Source organism: Eriocheir sinensis, unplaced genomic scaffold (assembly GCF_024679095.1).
Source record: "Eriocheir sinensis breed Jianghai 21 unplaced genomic scaffold, ASM2467909v1 Scaffold195, whole genome shotgun sequence".
NCBI classification, from domain to species: domain Eukaryota; kingdom Metazoa; phylum Arthropoda; class Malacostraca; order Decapoda; family Varunidae; genus Eriocheir; species Eriocheir sinensis.
Window position 1 is genome coordinate 348459 of NW_026111350.1, and position 15872 is coordinate 364330.

Below are 15872 nucleotides of genomic sequence, written 5' to 3' on the forward strand. Positions count from 1 at the left end.
CAGTTGGGCAGAGTTGGGGGCATTCGTCAGTGGGGCAGAGTTGGGGGCAATTCTTCAGTTGGGCAGAGTTGGGGGCAATTCTTCAGTTGGGCAGAGTTGGGGGTAATTCTTCAGTTGGGCAGAGCTGGGGGTGCAATTCTTCAGTTGGGCAGAGTTGGGGGCAATTCTTCAGTTGGGCAGAGTTGGGGGCAATTCTTCAGTTGGGCAGAGTTGGGGGCAATTCTTCAGTTGGGCAGAGTTGGGGGCAATTCTTCAGTTGGGCAGAGGTGGGGCAATTCTTCAGTGGGGCAGCGTTGGGGGCAATGCTTCAGAGGGGCAGCGATGGGGCCATTTCTTCAGTGGGGCATCGTTGGGGCAAGTCTTCAGTTGGGCAGAGTTGGGGGCAATTCTTCAGTTGGGCAGAGTTGGGGGCAATTCTTCAGTTGGGCATAGTTGGGGCAATTCTTCAGTTGGGCAGAGTTGGGGGCAATTATTCAGTTGGGCAGAGTTGGGGCGATTCTTCAGTTGGGCAGAGTTGGGGGCATTCTTCAGGTGGGCAGAGGTGGGGGCAATTCTTCAGTTGGGCAGAGTTGGGGGCAATTCTTCAGTTGGGCAGAGTTGGGGCAATTCTTCTGTTGGGCAGAGGTGGGTGCAATTCTTCAGTTGGGCAGAGTTGGGGGCAATTCTTCAGTTGGGCAGAGTTGGGGGCAATTCTTCAGTTGGGCAGAGTCTTCAGTTGGGCAGAGTCTTCAGTTGGGCAGAGTTGGGGGGCGATTATTCAGTTGGGCAGAGTTGGGGGCACTTCAGTTGGGCAGAGTTGGGGCGATTCTTCAGTTGGGCAGAGTTTTCAGTTGGGCAGAGTTGGGGGCGATTCTTCAGTTGGGCAGAGTTCTTCAGTTGGGCAGAGTTTCAGTTGGGCAGAGTTATTCTTCAGTTGGGCAGAGTTCTTCAGTTGGGCAGAGTTGGGGGCAATTCTTCAGTTGGGCAGAGTTGGGGCACTTCAGTTGGGCAGAGTTGGGGGCAATTCTTCAGTTGGGCAGAGTTGGGGGCCTTCAGTTGGGCAGCAGTTGGGCAGAGTTGGGGGCGATTCTTCAGTTGGGCAGAGTTGGGGGCAATTCTTCAGTTGGGCAGAGTTGGGGGCGATTCTTCAGTTGGGCAGAGTTTCAGTTGGGCAGAGTTGGGGGCGATTCTTCAGTTGGGCAGAGTTGGGCGATTCTTCAGTTGGGCAGAGTTGGGGCGATTCTTCAGTTGGGCAGAGTTGGGGCGATTCTTCAGTTGGGCAGAGTTGGGGGCCATTCTTCAGTTGGGCAGTGTTGGGGGCGATTCTTCAGTTGGGCAGAGTTGGGGCAATTCTTCAGTTGGGCAGAGTTGGGGATTCTTCAGTTGGGCAGAGTTGGGGCAATTCTTCAGTTGGGCAGAGTTGGGGGCAATTCTTCGGGCAATTCTTCAGTTGGGCAGAGTTGGGGGCAATTCTTCAGTTGGGCAGAGTTGGGGGCGATTCTTCAGTTGGGCAGAGTTGGGGCATTCTTCAGTTGCGCAGAGTTGGGGGCAATTCTTCAGTTGGGCAGAGTTGGGGGCAATTCTTCAGTTGGGCAGAGTTGGGGGCAATTCTTCAGTTGGGCAGAGCTGGGGCAATTCTTCAGTTGGGCAGTTCAGTTGGGCAGAGTTGGGGGCAATTCTTCAGTTGGGCAGAGTTGGGAGCAATTCTTCAGTTGGGCAGAGTTGGAGCAATTCTTCAGTTGGGCAGAGTTGGGGGGCAATTCTTCAGTTGGGCAGAGTTGCGGGGCAATTCTTCAGTTGGGCAGAGTTGGGGCAAATCTTCAGTTGGGCAGAGTTGGGGGCAATTCTTCAGTTGGGCAGAGTTGGGGGCAATTCTTCAGTTGGGCAGAGTTGGGGGCAATTCTTCAGTTGGGCAGAGTTGGGGCAATTCTTCAGTTGGGCAGAGTTGGGGGCAATTCTTCAGTTGGGCAGAGTTGGGGGCAATTCTTCAGTTGGGCAGAGTTGGGGGCAATTCTTCAGTTGGGCAGAGTTGGGGGCAATTCTTCAGTTGGGCAGAGTGGGGGGGCCATTCTTCAGTTGGGCAGAGTTGGGGGGCAATTCTTCAGTTGGGCAGAGTTGGGGGCAATTCTTCAGTTGGGCAGAGTTGGGGGCAATTCTTCAGTTGGGCAGAGTTGGGGCAATTCTTCAGTTGGGCAGAGTTGGGGGCAATTCTTCAGTTGGGCAGAGTTGGGGGCAATTCTTCAGTTGGGCAGAGTTGGGGGCAATTCTTCAGTTGGGCAGAGTTGGGGGCAATTCTTCAGTTGGGCAGAGTTGGGGGGCGATTCTTCAGTTGGGCAGAGTTGGGGGCAATTCTTCAGTTGGGCAGAGTTGGGGCAGATTCTTCAGTTGGGCAGAGTTGGGGGCAATTCTTCAGTTGGGCAGAGTTGGGGCAATTCTTCAGTTGGGCAGAGTTGGGGGCAATTCTTCAGTTGGGCAGAGTTGGGCAATTCTTCAGTTGGGCAGAGTTGGGGGCAATTCTTCAGTTGGGCAGAGTTGGGGCAATTCTTCAGTTGGGCAGGTTGGGGGCGATTCTTCAGTTGGGCAGAGTTGGGGGCAATTCTTCAGTTGGGCAGAGTTGGGGGCAGTTCTTCAGTTGGGCAGAGTTGGGGGAAATTCTTCAGTTGGGCATAGTTGGGGCAATTCTTTAGCTGGGCAGAGTTGGGGGCAATTCTTCAGTTGGGCAGAGTTAGGGGTGCAATTCTTCAGTTGGGCAGAGTTGGGGCATTCTTCAGTTGGGCAGAGTTGGGGGCAATTCTTCAGTTGGGCAGAGTTGGGGCAATTCTTCAGTTGGGCAGAGTTGGGGGCAATTCTTCAGTTGGGCAGAGTTGGGGGCATTCTTCAGTTGGGCAGAGTTGGGGCAATTCTTCAGTTGGGCAGAGTTGGGGGCATTCTTCAGTTGGGCAGAGTTGGGGCAATTCTTCAGTTGGGCAGAGTTGGGGCGATTCTTCAGTTGGGCAGAGTTGGGGCAATTCTTCAGTTGGGCAGAGTTGGGGCATTTCTTCAGTTGGGCAGAGTTGGGGGCAATTCTTCAGTTGGGCAGAGTTGGGGGCGATTCTTCAGTTGGGCAGAGTTGGGGCAATTCTTCAGTTGGGCAGAGTTGGGGGCGATTCTTCAGTTGGGCAGAGTTGGGGGCAATTCTTCAGTTGGGCAGAGTTGGGGCCTTCAGTTGGGCAGAGTTGGGGCAATTCTTCAGTTGGGCAGAGTTGGGGGCATTCTTCAGTTGGGCAGAGTTGGGGGCATTCTTCAGTTGGGCAGAGTTGGGGGCGATTCTTCAGTTGGGCAGAGTTGGGGGGCAATTCTTCAGTTGGGCAGAGTTGGGGGCAATTCTTCAGTTGGGCAGAGTTGGGGGGCAATTCTTCAGTTGGGCAGAGTTGGGGGGCGATTCTTCAGTTGGGCAGAGTTGGGGGCAATTCTTCAGTTGGGCAGAGTTGGGGGGCGATTCTTCAGTTGGGCAGAGTTGGGGGGCGATTCTTCAGTTGGGCAGAGTTGGGGGGCGATTCTTCAGTTGGGCAGAGTTGGGGGGCGATTCTTCAGTTGGGCAGAGTTGGGGGCAATTCTTCAGTTGGGCAGAGTTGGGGGCAATTCTTCAGTTGGGCAGAGTTGGGGGGCAATTCTTCAGTTGGGCAGAGTTGGGGGGCAATTCTTCAGTTGGGCAGAGTTGGGGGGCAATTCTTCAGTTGGGCAGAGTTGGGGGGCAATTCTTCAGTTGGGCAGAGTTGGGGACTACAGAGGGCGTCCAAAACCTCACCGGCCGGTAGACCTGACATCAGGGGATCAAAACCTCAGCAGTTGACCTGACCTTACCTTAACGCCTCAACGGGGACCTGACATCAGAGGATCAAAACCTCAGCAGTTGACCTGACCTTACCTTAACGCCTCAACGGGGAGCTGACATCAGAGGATCAAAACCTCAGCAGTTGACCTGACCTTACCTTAACGCCTCAACGGGGAGCTGACATCAGAGGATCAAAACCTCAGCAGTTGACCTGACCTTACCTTAACGCCTCAACGGGGAGCTGACATCAGAGGATCAAAACCTCAGCAGTTGACCTGACCTTACCTTAACGCCTCAACGGGGACCTGACATCAGAGGATCAAAACCTCACCCTAACATTTTTGACTAACCTGACACAACTTGTGATCAGTTTTAGCACCATTGGGTTCATGTCTATTGTTCGCCGACATTGCCCGTGACACATTCAAGCCTGGCGTGCTCCCTCTGAGGATCCTTTGCCTGTGATTAATTGCCTTAAACAACATCGACTTTCTTCACTCGTATCTGCAGGAATTTATGTGGTGCGACCGATTTTTTGCCAATGCATTTGAAAATCAGTGTATTCATTTTTTCCACTCAACTCACGATGTGAAAAATGCAAAATATAAAGTGCTCCACATATGCTGTGTATTCTCACACCCATTTATTATACATTTACATAACAATAAAACTATTGGTTATAAATAATGCAATATATAAAATATAAGATTATGCATAATAAATGGCATAAACCAAATATAATATATTATTTACGATATTTCAAGTTGAGGGGCGATTCTTCAGTTGAGCAGAGTTGGTGGTGGGGCGAGTCTTCAATTGTGAACTCTAGGGGGGCGATTCTTCAATTGATCCGGTATATGTAGTAGTAGGAAGAGGAGGATAAGGAGTAGGAAGAGGAGAAAAGGGAGAAGTGTAGTAGTAGTATTAGTATTAGTATTAGTAGTAGTAGTAGTAGGTGCTCCCGAGGTTTTGCCTGATGATGACAAGGCGCTGGCGGTGTACTATCGCCGAGCCGTTATCCCCACAAGGCTGTTTTCTCGTGAAGGTGGACGGGCTGTTTGCTCCGTCACAATGACAATGTAAACCTTTTAGCGTCACTGCAGTAACAGCAGTGACTAGTGGTGACGTTGTCGCCTTCACTGTGAGGACATGACAAGCTGCCGCGTCCACCTTCAGGGCAGGACAAGTGAGCCTGGCAACGCCCCCGTCCCTGGTTGTGTCACCAGCCAACGAGGAGTTCCTGCCTCTGTGGGCGGCGGCGATAATGCTACGTACATTAATGCCGCTCCGGCGGTGGCCAGCCGTGCGCCTTGAGTTGCTCGAGTCCCCCCTGCCGTTCTCTTTGGTGGCGTCACGCGTGACGTCACGTCGCCGCCACAACAGGATTCTCCTCCATGGTGAGGCTCTGGGGGCCGGGCCCTCGGGTGTGTGGGTGCAGGCCGTGTGTGTACACGCAGGGGAGTGTGCCAGACGAGACCCCGGGGCTGCCAGGCCCTGCCACGGCCTGCTGGAGGCCCTGGTGCAGGCCGTGACGTCACGCCAGGGGAGGAGCCACGGCCGGGCAAGGGTGAGTCACGGCCTGGCCGCCCCGGTAGGTGCTGCCCTCTGTCCCCAAACACGCGGCGCCAGGTAGGGGCAGCAGCACGCCTGGAGAAGAAGAGGAGGAAGAAGAAGAGGAAGCCAGACCGCCACAGGCTGCCGCACGCCGCCAGCAGGGCGATTTTGTCCTGCCTTCACGGGGCGGCGGGGCTGGCTGTGGGTCACGGGGCGGCGTGTGTTAGCTAGGCCATTCTTCCAGACACAAGGAGGGCTGCTCACAGCGTGCGGGGGCGCGGGGTGCCCCGTCTGCTGCCTCCGCTGGGTCACGCGATGTCGTGAGCCGAGGTTTACTTGCCCCGTACCCGTGAGTCCGTGGCTGCCTGGGTGCCTCGCGGGGCGGCCAGCTTTTGCTGTACGCGTAATGTAGAGGCGGCAGCGTGTGTTGGGGGGCTGTGGCAAAGCCATCTTTATATAAAAGCCTTAGCCTGGCCGCGAAAACCATCGATGACGTCACGCGTCGGGTCCGTTGGCTGGCCGGCGCGGGAGGGGGGGGGACAAGGAGCGTCAGTTGCATTTCAAACATTGTGGTGGTATGATGTACTCGCTCCAACACAGTGACACTCCATGTACAAGGTGAGAAACTTATTTAGTTGTGAATTAGTACAGTACTTTATTATCATAGTACTGTATAAAACTGTAAAAATCACGTGAATATCATGTGTCATATCATTCCAAACACCGTGATGAATGCTTGACGTCGGTCTTGTAATTTGGCAGCGGTATTATGTTTCATAAATCCCAAATCCCCTGTGATAAGCAGTAACAAGTCACTTTATCCCACAGTTATTCTGGCCCTGGTCACACCGACCCATAGTTCTTCCGCCCTTGGTGATTCCGGCCTGCCTTGTAAATAACTCTGACTCCCCAAGGTAACTGGCAGGTATATGAACGTGTGTGTGTGTGTGTGTGTGTGTGTAATTCATATTTTGCCTGTTTGCAGTCTCTGTCGAGGCAGCCAGACATTCCCCTACGGAATGAGCTCAGCTTGTTATCTCCGATATCAGGAAAGTAAGGTATGAAAAATATCCGTGACCTTTTGTGGTGTGGCTTGTGTGATGAGGCAGTGTGAAATGTGTGGTGTACTGGTAGTGTTCCTGGATGTGATGTGTGGTATGTAGTGGCTGGGTGTGATGCAGAGCACATCGACTTGCTGGGTGTGATTATGTAGCGTGGTGTACTCGTAGCTGGCCGGGTGTGTAAGGTGTTGACACCGTGGCTCAGTATTGTGAGTGGTGTGACGTGATTGGGTGTGATATGCGGTATAGCTTGTGTGGTTTGGTGTTCCTGAGTGTGATTTATGATTCGGTGAGCTGAGTATATTGTGTGTGTGTGTGTGTGTGTGTGTGTGTGTGTGTGTGGTGTAGTTTGGCTGGGTATGATGTGTGGTGTGTTGTGTGGCTCGGTGTGATGTGTTCACTTAAATATGAGCCAAGCTCATGACATAATTAAACCTATGGCTTTCAAGAGTTCATAAACTGTGTAATAAGTTTCATGTTAAAAAAAAAATGTTACCTTCCTATAACAGGGTTGACACAGGCTTAGAAGAAAAAAAAGTAGGTATTTTAAGCTTGTTGGTCCAATTAGGTAAATGTAAGACGCAGTCCTCGCTTTCGTAGAGGTTGCCTCTTCTGCACTACCTTGATGAGACAAAAAAAAAATGTTTTAATCTTGCTGGTCTAAGGAGAAAGGTGTGTTTTAAGCTTGATTCTCTAAGGAGAAAGGTGTTTATAAGCTTGTTAGTCTATAGAAGATGCTGTTTTAAGCTTGGTAATCTAAAGGAGAGGGCGTTTTGAGCTTACTGATTAAGTTATAATAGCATAATTCTCAGTGCTCTCAAGAACTGACTGCCTGTCTACCTTCCCCCCTCCCACGGCCCCGCTGCATTCTCACCCATATTCTGTCCATCTCACTAATGCAAAAGTTAACCAGTACTTTCACTCCTTCATCCCTTTGACTGGTAAACTCTGGAACTCTCTTCCTGACTATTTTCCCACACTACAACCTAACTTCTTTAAAGAGTAAAGTATCAAGACATCTTCCTAACTAAATTGGTCATTCTTCCGGATTTTCTCTTAACTTAATGCTTTTGGGTGTGGCAACTAGCGGGCTTTTTGTTGTACATTTTTTTTCCTTTGGCCACAGCCCCTGATATAAAAAAAGTAAAATATCTCCCTTTTCATGATATTAAATTATAAATGTAATAACTGATGATGGAAGTTCTTATGAATTTTCTATTTGCTGAGGTGAATGATATAATACACCTTGACAATACGCATGTTAATTATCACTTTGTTTCTAGGTAGACTGAATCTACTGCAAGGCATCATGGACCGGTTTCATACATATGCATCTCTGGTTGGCTGGCATAAGCATGATCCTGTGAGCTAGTGTTACTCCTGGCAACTACTTTTGACTAGTTCTTCCTGTGAAACAGCTGTCTTTCAAAGGTGAGAATTTAAAATTTAACATTGCATAAAAAATTAATATATGACTGATAGGTGACAGGAATAAACAAGATAGGATTAGCAACGGGAGTACTTACTGTATAGATTTTAGAAACTGTAGCCACGTGCCAACAGGTGAGAACAGAATTATGAAAAAGGGAACATCTAGGATGATATACTTGAAATGTTTATGCTAAGGCTACAAGCCTGAGAAACAAGAAGGATGCGTTATTTAGTTATATAATGGAGGAAGATTTATGTGTAGTATGTATTATAGAGGCATGGATACCTATATAATGAAAAGTTTAAGGAGAGTAGGAAAGAGTATGATGTAGATGGGTATACCATATACCTATATTAATCAGAGAGCTGATAGGAAATAGTGTGGGTGTAGTGACTTACATGAGAAACACATTTCCCTTAGTTAGGTTAGGGATCAGATAGAATATAATCTTTGTGGGTTGATGATAGCGCAAATAAAAACAAGGTAGTAAGAATTGGAGCTTTGTATACACCACCAAATCAGTCACCTGAAGTAGATGACATTATAGGTAGTAGGTGAGGTAAATAGGGGATTTCTAGGCGGGCACTTATTATACGGGATTTTGATCTTGCCTCAGCAAACTGGGAAACAATTGTAGGTGGTACTCGTGCAGAAAATAAGATCATAGAAAGTTTTCAGGATAATTATTCAGTGCAGGTTGTAGACATACCTACTAGGACAAATATATTAGACTGTATTAATTAACATTGAGCATTGTGTGAGGGTTGTTGAGGTGTGTGTGTGTGTGTAGTCTCTCTCTCTCTCTCTCTCTCTCTCTCTCTCTCTCTCTCTCTCTCTCTCTAGGTTATACCTAACTACTTAGATATGAGTATATACTTTATTTACACTCAAATGAACGCATTTGCTCAAAACGAGTAATGTAAAATTTAGTAGATATTAAAGGCGATATCAGTTGATTATATTAACTTATATTTTAATATACAATCTTTACTCCATACATTCCAAACGGGTTCTAATCTTTGATTACCACTTGTTATTTATTAAAAATCTATCTATATGCCAGGCTCAGATTCCCCAAACAAGGGGGTTGGCCTTAGAAGAGGCATCGACAGATCCACACTTGGAAAGGGTCCAACCTATAAATAAATCCATAATATTTTCAATAACTTGCCTATCACATTGTTGCTACAAGGTTTCATAAAACTTGTATTTGCAGATGCCGAGGTCATGCTGTGTGCCAGGATGCAAGTCCAACTATAAATCTGCAGATGCCTCTGCGTTCAGTTTCCCTAAAGATGAACAGCGACGGCAGCAGTGGATGAGGGCTATCCACAGGAAAGACTTTACTCCAACAGAAAATACAATTGTTTGTTCCAAGCACGTCCAAAACGTTTCATCATTACAGAAGACAGTATGACACGCGCTGATGGAACTGTAGTAACAGCAAAGAGAGGCAGGCCATCTCTACATAAAGATGCTTGTCCAACCATCTTTGAAAACCAGCCCAAGTATATGTCCAAGGAAATACCAGCTCCTCGCACCACTCCACAGGAAAGGAGAGACAAGCTAATTGAACATGATGAAATGGTGTTCAGTGATTGGATTGAGAAAGACCAAATAAACAGCTTTAAAGAATTTTGTGAAGGATTTACTGAAAAGCTCTCTAAAGGTTGGCTGCATCTTTCCAGTGATGACTATGTGTCTTTCCTTAGAATTAACTGCGATGGCCAACCAAAGCTAACAGTGTCCTTTAAAGTTATGTCAGATTTAACAGTTTCAGTGTGGCTTGAAAATAATACCTTAAAACCAAGAAAGTTGAAGTGGCTTTTAGGAGAAGCAAATGCATGTGATTTGTGGTCAAAATTTGAGAATTTACTTAGTCACCTTAATCTTGAATCTGCATCAACTTTAACTGTCACTGATAAACTTACTCAGTGTAAAGAAACTATTGAAGAGATTTTGGAAACTGACAATGATGAAATGAGCTCCAAAAAGAAAGTGATGTGGTTCTGTGCTGAACAACTAGGTTTGATCTGCAAAGATAGTATGAAATACAGCTGTGATTTTTTGGTTTGGTCTTACAGTGTGTTTATGACCAATCCATCACTGTACACAAGTCTGCGTGACATTGGAGTTCTCGTTCTTCCTCACCCTAATTACCTTAGGAAACTGAGTATATCTACTGGTGCTAAGTGTCTAAATACAGAAAATTCACATGAACTGTTTCTGAAGGAAACATTTTCTAGTCTGAAAAGTGAAGAAAAACTGGTGAACGTACTGCTTGATGAGATACATGTAAAGAAGGGTCTTTCTTATAAAGGAGGGAAAATTTATGGTGCTTCTGTGAATTCAGATGAACCAGCAACAACAATTCAGGCTTTCATGATTTCATCACTTTTATCAAAGCACAAGCATGTTGCTGCTTTGTATCCAGTCTGCAAACTGACAGCTGACACCCTTCTTGACTTAACACACAAATTTTGGCATTCCTACATGATATTGGATATAAAGTTGTTTCATTGATTTCTGACAATAACAGGGTTAATAGAAAGATGTTTGAAAAGTTATGTGATGGGCCTCTTACCCCCTCCATTTCAAATCCCTATGATTCAAGTGAGCAACTTTTCCTCCTGTTTGATTCAGTCCATTTGCTAAAATGTATACGAAATAATTGGCTCAATCAGAAGAAACCCATTCAAACTTTTGTAATACCTTCACCTTCCAACCTCACAATTCAAGAGGAAGCAAGTTTACAGCCACTGAAAGAACTGTATGCCAAAGAAAGAAAGAAATGTGTGAAGCTAGCTCCAGGCTTATCAGAAAAAGTACTTTTCCCCAATAACTTAGAAAGGCAGAATGTACAGCTTGTTGTGAGGTTGTTTGATGAAAAGAATGTGGCTGCACTGAAAACTATGAATTTGCCAGGTGTGTCAGGCACTGCTGCTTTCTTGCAACAAATCATGTCATGGTGGCATATAGTAAATGTTAAAACTCCAGATAAAGGTGTTGCCCTCCGTCAAGCACAATGTGACCCCATCAGGCAGGATTCATCTACAGATCCAAACTTGCTGTTTCTCACTACCTTTGTTCAGTGGCTTGCAGCTTGGGAGGGAATGGAATTGGTGCAGCATGAAAGGATTGGTCAGCTCTCGCGAGAAACAGCTTTTGCTCTGAAGCACACTACAGCAACCCTAGTTAAGTTATGTGATTACCTCTTGAAAGACCATGACTTTCGCTATGTTTTGTTGGGAAAGTTCCAAACAGACAAACTGGAAGGTAGATTTGGACAATACAGGAAAATGAGTGGTGCAAATTATAATGTGGCTGTTGCTCAAGTAATGGAATCTGAGAGGAAAATCAAAGTTATTAATGTTCTTTCAATGGGTTCATCAAAATTTGGACCATTAACTCTCACTGAATTGAATCACTCTCAACTTGAATCTAAATCTCACTCTGAATCCGTAGACTGTCTGGAGAAATTCAAGGGTGTTGAGAAGTATGTCAAAGAGCAGAGTTTGTCAAAGCAAGATGAAAGTGTGATGATGTACATTGCTGGTTATGTAGCTCATGTAGTCAGGAAAAGACTTAAGTGTGACCTGTGTGTGAGTCGGATTTCTCTTGATAAAGTAATGGAGGCAGAAATTCCTGAAGAATGTCAGTATCTCCACAGTCTTGATAGAGGAGGCTTGAAATGGCCAACAGATTTCACTCTGTCTGTGTGTATCCACACCTATCAAATATTTCAAGCTCTCCTAAACAATTTTAAGACAGAATTTATTCAGTGCACCAGTAACCAACGACTAGCCCTCGTTAGGTTATCACTGAATTTTCAAGGGACTCTGGTTGATGTAGAGGAATGTTGTCCATGTAATACATCAGTAAGTCAACTTCTGAGGATGTGTATTTGGCCTGTGACAAATATTTTGTTGAATAACTTCACAAAATCATACAATGATACAGTAGGCCGAAAGGACGATAAAAAAAGGAAGCTGTCAACATTGAAAGAGTCTTAGAAGACAGTATATAGGTTATCTCTTAAGACATTTTCAATTAAGGATCAATGTAGGTATTTTATTGCAATGGAGGATGGTTGTGTGACTGATGATATATGCTCTGTAGAGTGGTAGGGATTGATTTATATAAATGCTTTCAGTATTTACGTATTGCCCTTTTTTCTTGAGCATATTTTCTATTTTGGGGCACAACATTTATCTACACAAATATTGTTTTGACCTGATATTTACTCCCTGAAATATTATTGATTTATTTTTTTCCATTAAAATAAATGGTATGTTTTCATCAATATTTTTATTTCCCTGACTAATGCTATATCTGGATAAAGGTAAGTGATACATTTATCAGAGAAACCAGGATCTAAATTAAAAATAAAAAAAAACCTAATGGAGATCTAGATTTACTATACAAGATGAAGTAAATATAAAATTACTACTAATACATGCAATCATGTACAGTAATAATAATAATAATAATAATAATAATAATAAATAATAAATAATTAAAAGGTAATAATAATAATAATAATAATAACAATAATAGTTATCATAATGATACTATTAATAATGTTAGTGGATAGCGTGAAAAAGGTGGATGAGAAATTAGAAGAGTTTTAGTGAGTGAGGCATTGCGGACCCAACGCGTGACGTCATCGATCCCAGGCTAAGGCTTTTATATCAAGATGGCTTTGGCTGTGGTGCCCTGCCAGCACCGGGGCGGGGGAGGGCAAGGCGTCTCAGGGCACAGAGGGGCGGCCAGCAGGCCGTCGGCTGCTGGTGGGGGCGCGGCGCCGAGGATAGAGACCCCTCTGTGTGTGCTCAGCGCATCACAGAGGTGATTGTCTCTGAAATGGAGGCATACATTCCTCGTTCTTTCTCTACTCCTCACGCTAAAAAGCCATGGTTTAATCACGCTTGTTCTCGTGCTGTCAATGATAGAGAGGTAGCTCACAAAAGGTACCAGAGCCTTCAAACTAATGCTAATTATGAACTTTACATTTCTGCCCGAAATCGTGCCAAATCTATTCTCCGACTAGCCAAAAATTCTTTCATTAATAGAAAATGTCAAAACCTTGCTTTCTCTAACTCTTCCCGTGACTTCTGGCATCTAGCCAAAAACATCTCCTCCAACTTCACTTCTTCATCTTTCCCTCCACTCCTCAGTCCTGACGGCAACACTGCCGTCTCATCTATCTCTAAGGCTGAACTCTTCTCTCAAACTTTTTCTAAAAACTCCACTCTGGACGATTCTGGGCATATTCCTCCTACTCATCCCCCCTCTGACTCCTTTATGCCTGTTATAAAGATTCTTCAAAATGATGTTTTCTATGCCCTCTCTGGCTTCAATCCTCAGAAGGCTTATGGACCTGATGGAGTGCCTCCTATTGTCCTTAAAAACTGTGCCTCCGTGCTGTCACCCTGCCTGGTCAAACTCTTTCGCCTCTGCCTGTCAACATCTACCTTTCCTTCTTGCTGGAAGTATGCCTTCCTACAGCCTGTACCTAAGAAGGGTGACCGCTCCAATCCCTCAAACTACCGTCCTATTGCTTTACTTTCTTGTCTATCTAAAGCTTTTGAATCAATCCTTAACCGGAAGATTCAAAAGCACCTTTCCAATTCTGACCTTCTATCTGATCGCCAGTATGGGTTCCGGAAGGGGCGTTCTACTGGTGATCTCCTAGCCTTCTTAACTGACTCTTGGTCATCCTCTCTTAGCCGTTTCGGTGAAACTTTTGCTAATGCGCTGGACATATCAAAAGCTTTTGATAGGGTCTGGCACAAATCTTTGCTTTCTAAACTACCCTCCTACGGTTTCTATCCTTCTCTCTGTACCTTTATCTTCAGTTTCCTTTCTGACCGTTCTATTTCTGCTGTGGTAGACGGTCACTGTTCTTCCCCTAAATCTATAAACAGTGGTGTCCCACAGGGTTCTGTCCTATCTCCCACTCTTTTTCTGTTGTTCATTGATGATCTTCTTTCCAAAACGAACTGTCCTATCCATTCCTACGCCGATGATTCCACTCTGCATTACTCAACTTCTTTTAATAGAAGACCCACCCTTCAGGAACTTAACGACTCAAGGCTGGAGGCTGCAGAACGTTTAGCCTCAGACCTTACTATTATTTCCGATTGGGACAAGAAGAACCTGGTGTCCTTCAACGCCTCAAAAACACAGTTTCTCCACCTATCCACTCGACACAATCTTCCAAACAACTATCCCCTATTCTTTGACAACACCCAGCTATCACCTTCCTCAACACTAAACATCCTCGGTCTATCCTTAACTCAAAATCTCAACTGGAAACTTCATATCTCATCTCTTACTAAATCAGCTTCCTCGAGGCTGGGCGTTCTGTACCGTCTCCGCCAGTTCTTCTCCCCTGCACAGTTGCTGTCCATATACAGGGGCCTTGTCCGCCCTCGTATGGAGTATGCATCTCATGTGTGGGGGGGCTCCACTCACACAGCTCTTCTGGACAGAGTGGAGGCTAAGGCTCTTCGTCTCATCAGCTCTCCTCCTCATACTGATAGTCTTCTACCTCTTAAATTGCGCCGCAATGTTGCCTCTCTTTCTATCATCTATCGATATTTCCACGCTGACTGCTCTTCTGAACTTGCTAACTGCATGCCTCCCCCCCTCCCGCGGCCCCGCTGCACTCGACTTTCTACTCATGCTCATCCCTATACTGTCCAAACCCCTTATGCAAGAGTTAACCAGCATCTTCACTCTTTCATCCCTCACGCTGGTAAACTCTGGAACAATCTTCCTTCATATGTATTTCCTCCTGCCTACGACTTGAACTCTTTCAAGAGGAGGGTATCAGGACACCTCTCCTCCCGAAATTAACCTCTGATTTTGGACACTCCATTAACCTCTGTTCGGGAGCAGTGAGTAGCGGGCCTTTTTTTTCTTTTTTTTCTCCTTTGCGCCCTTGAGCTGTCTCCTTAGCTGTAAAAAAAAAAAAAAAAAAGTTTGAAGATGGTATTACTTTCAAAGAGGGTCGTTATAATGTTGAGTTGTCATGGTATTCAGACAAAATAGATTCTGTTCCTTCAAATCATTCTGTTGCACTTAACGTGTTGGACCGAACTCTGGACCACTTAAAAAGAAAGGGGTTATTAGAAAAGCATCAAGCTGTATTTGACCAACAGCTGGCTGACGGCATAATAGAAGAAATTGAAGTAAACCCTTCTCAGTATAATGAAAAGATTTGAATACCTCATAGACCTGTCATCAAAATGGAAGAACAAGTAACAACTAAAATAAGACCTGTGTTGAATTGTTCATTAAAAAACAAGAAGGAATTACCTTCTCTTAATGAGGCTGCCTACCCAGGTGTAGATTTAATGAATAACATTCTTCAATTACTTTTATATTTTCGCACCAATAAATCAGTCATGCTCAGTGATGTAAAACAAGCCTTTTTGATGATTAAATTAAAAAATGAAGTAGACCAAAACAGGTTTTGCTTCTTTTGGAAAAGAGGCAACAAACTGGTCACCTACAGGCTCAAGACCATAGTGTTTGGGTTCACCTCTTCCCCATTCATCTTGCACTATGTGATGAAACATCATGCAAGTTCATTTCCTGATGACAAATTAAGCAAAATATTGGCAAATAATTTTTATGTAGATAATCTATTGGTAACAGGAAATGAAATAACAGAAATGAAGAAATTATATAATCTGGCATATGAAAGAATGAAGGCAGGTGGATTTACCTTAAGAGCTTAGAATTCCAATTCAACTGAATTGAGAGAACAGATGGAAAGTGATGGAAGATTAGTAGAACACTCCAGCGAAGAAGAAAAGGTGCTAGGGTATAGATATAATGTTCAGCAGGATTCCCTGAGCATAGCTCCATGCAAAATAAATCCAGAGGCAAACACAAAAAGACAAGTCCTTTCTCAAGCTTCCGAACTATTTGATCCTTTGAATTTGGCTCTACCTGTGACCATAAGAGAAAAATTATTAATGAGGAAAAAATGGGAACTAGAAGGAGGCTGGGACGAACCCCT

The 15872-nt window shown here is 45.2% G+C and overlaps 1 long non-coding RNA gene across 1 annotated transcript; it reads left to right on the plus strand.

Moving 5' to 3' along the window:
* Nucleotides 1-4957: 4957 nt before the first annotated feature.
* Nucleotides 4958-9212, plus strand: LOC126990747 (uncharacterized). The gene is made up of 4 exons (XR_007744701.1): nt 4958-5965; nt 6176-6261; nt 7692-7839; nt 9057-9212. It is a non-coding gene; the product is annotated as an uncharacterized LOC126990747 (long non-coding RNA).
* Nucleotides 9213-15872: the final 6660 nt, after the last annotated feature.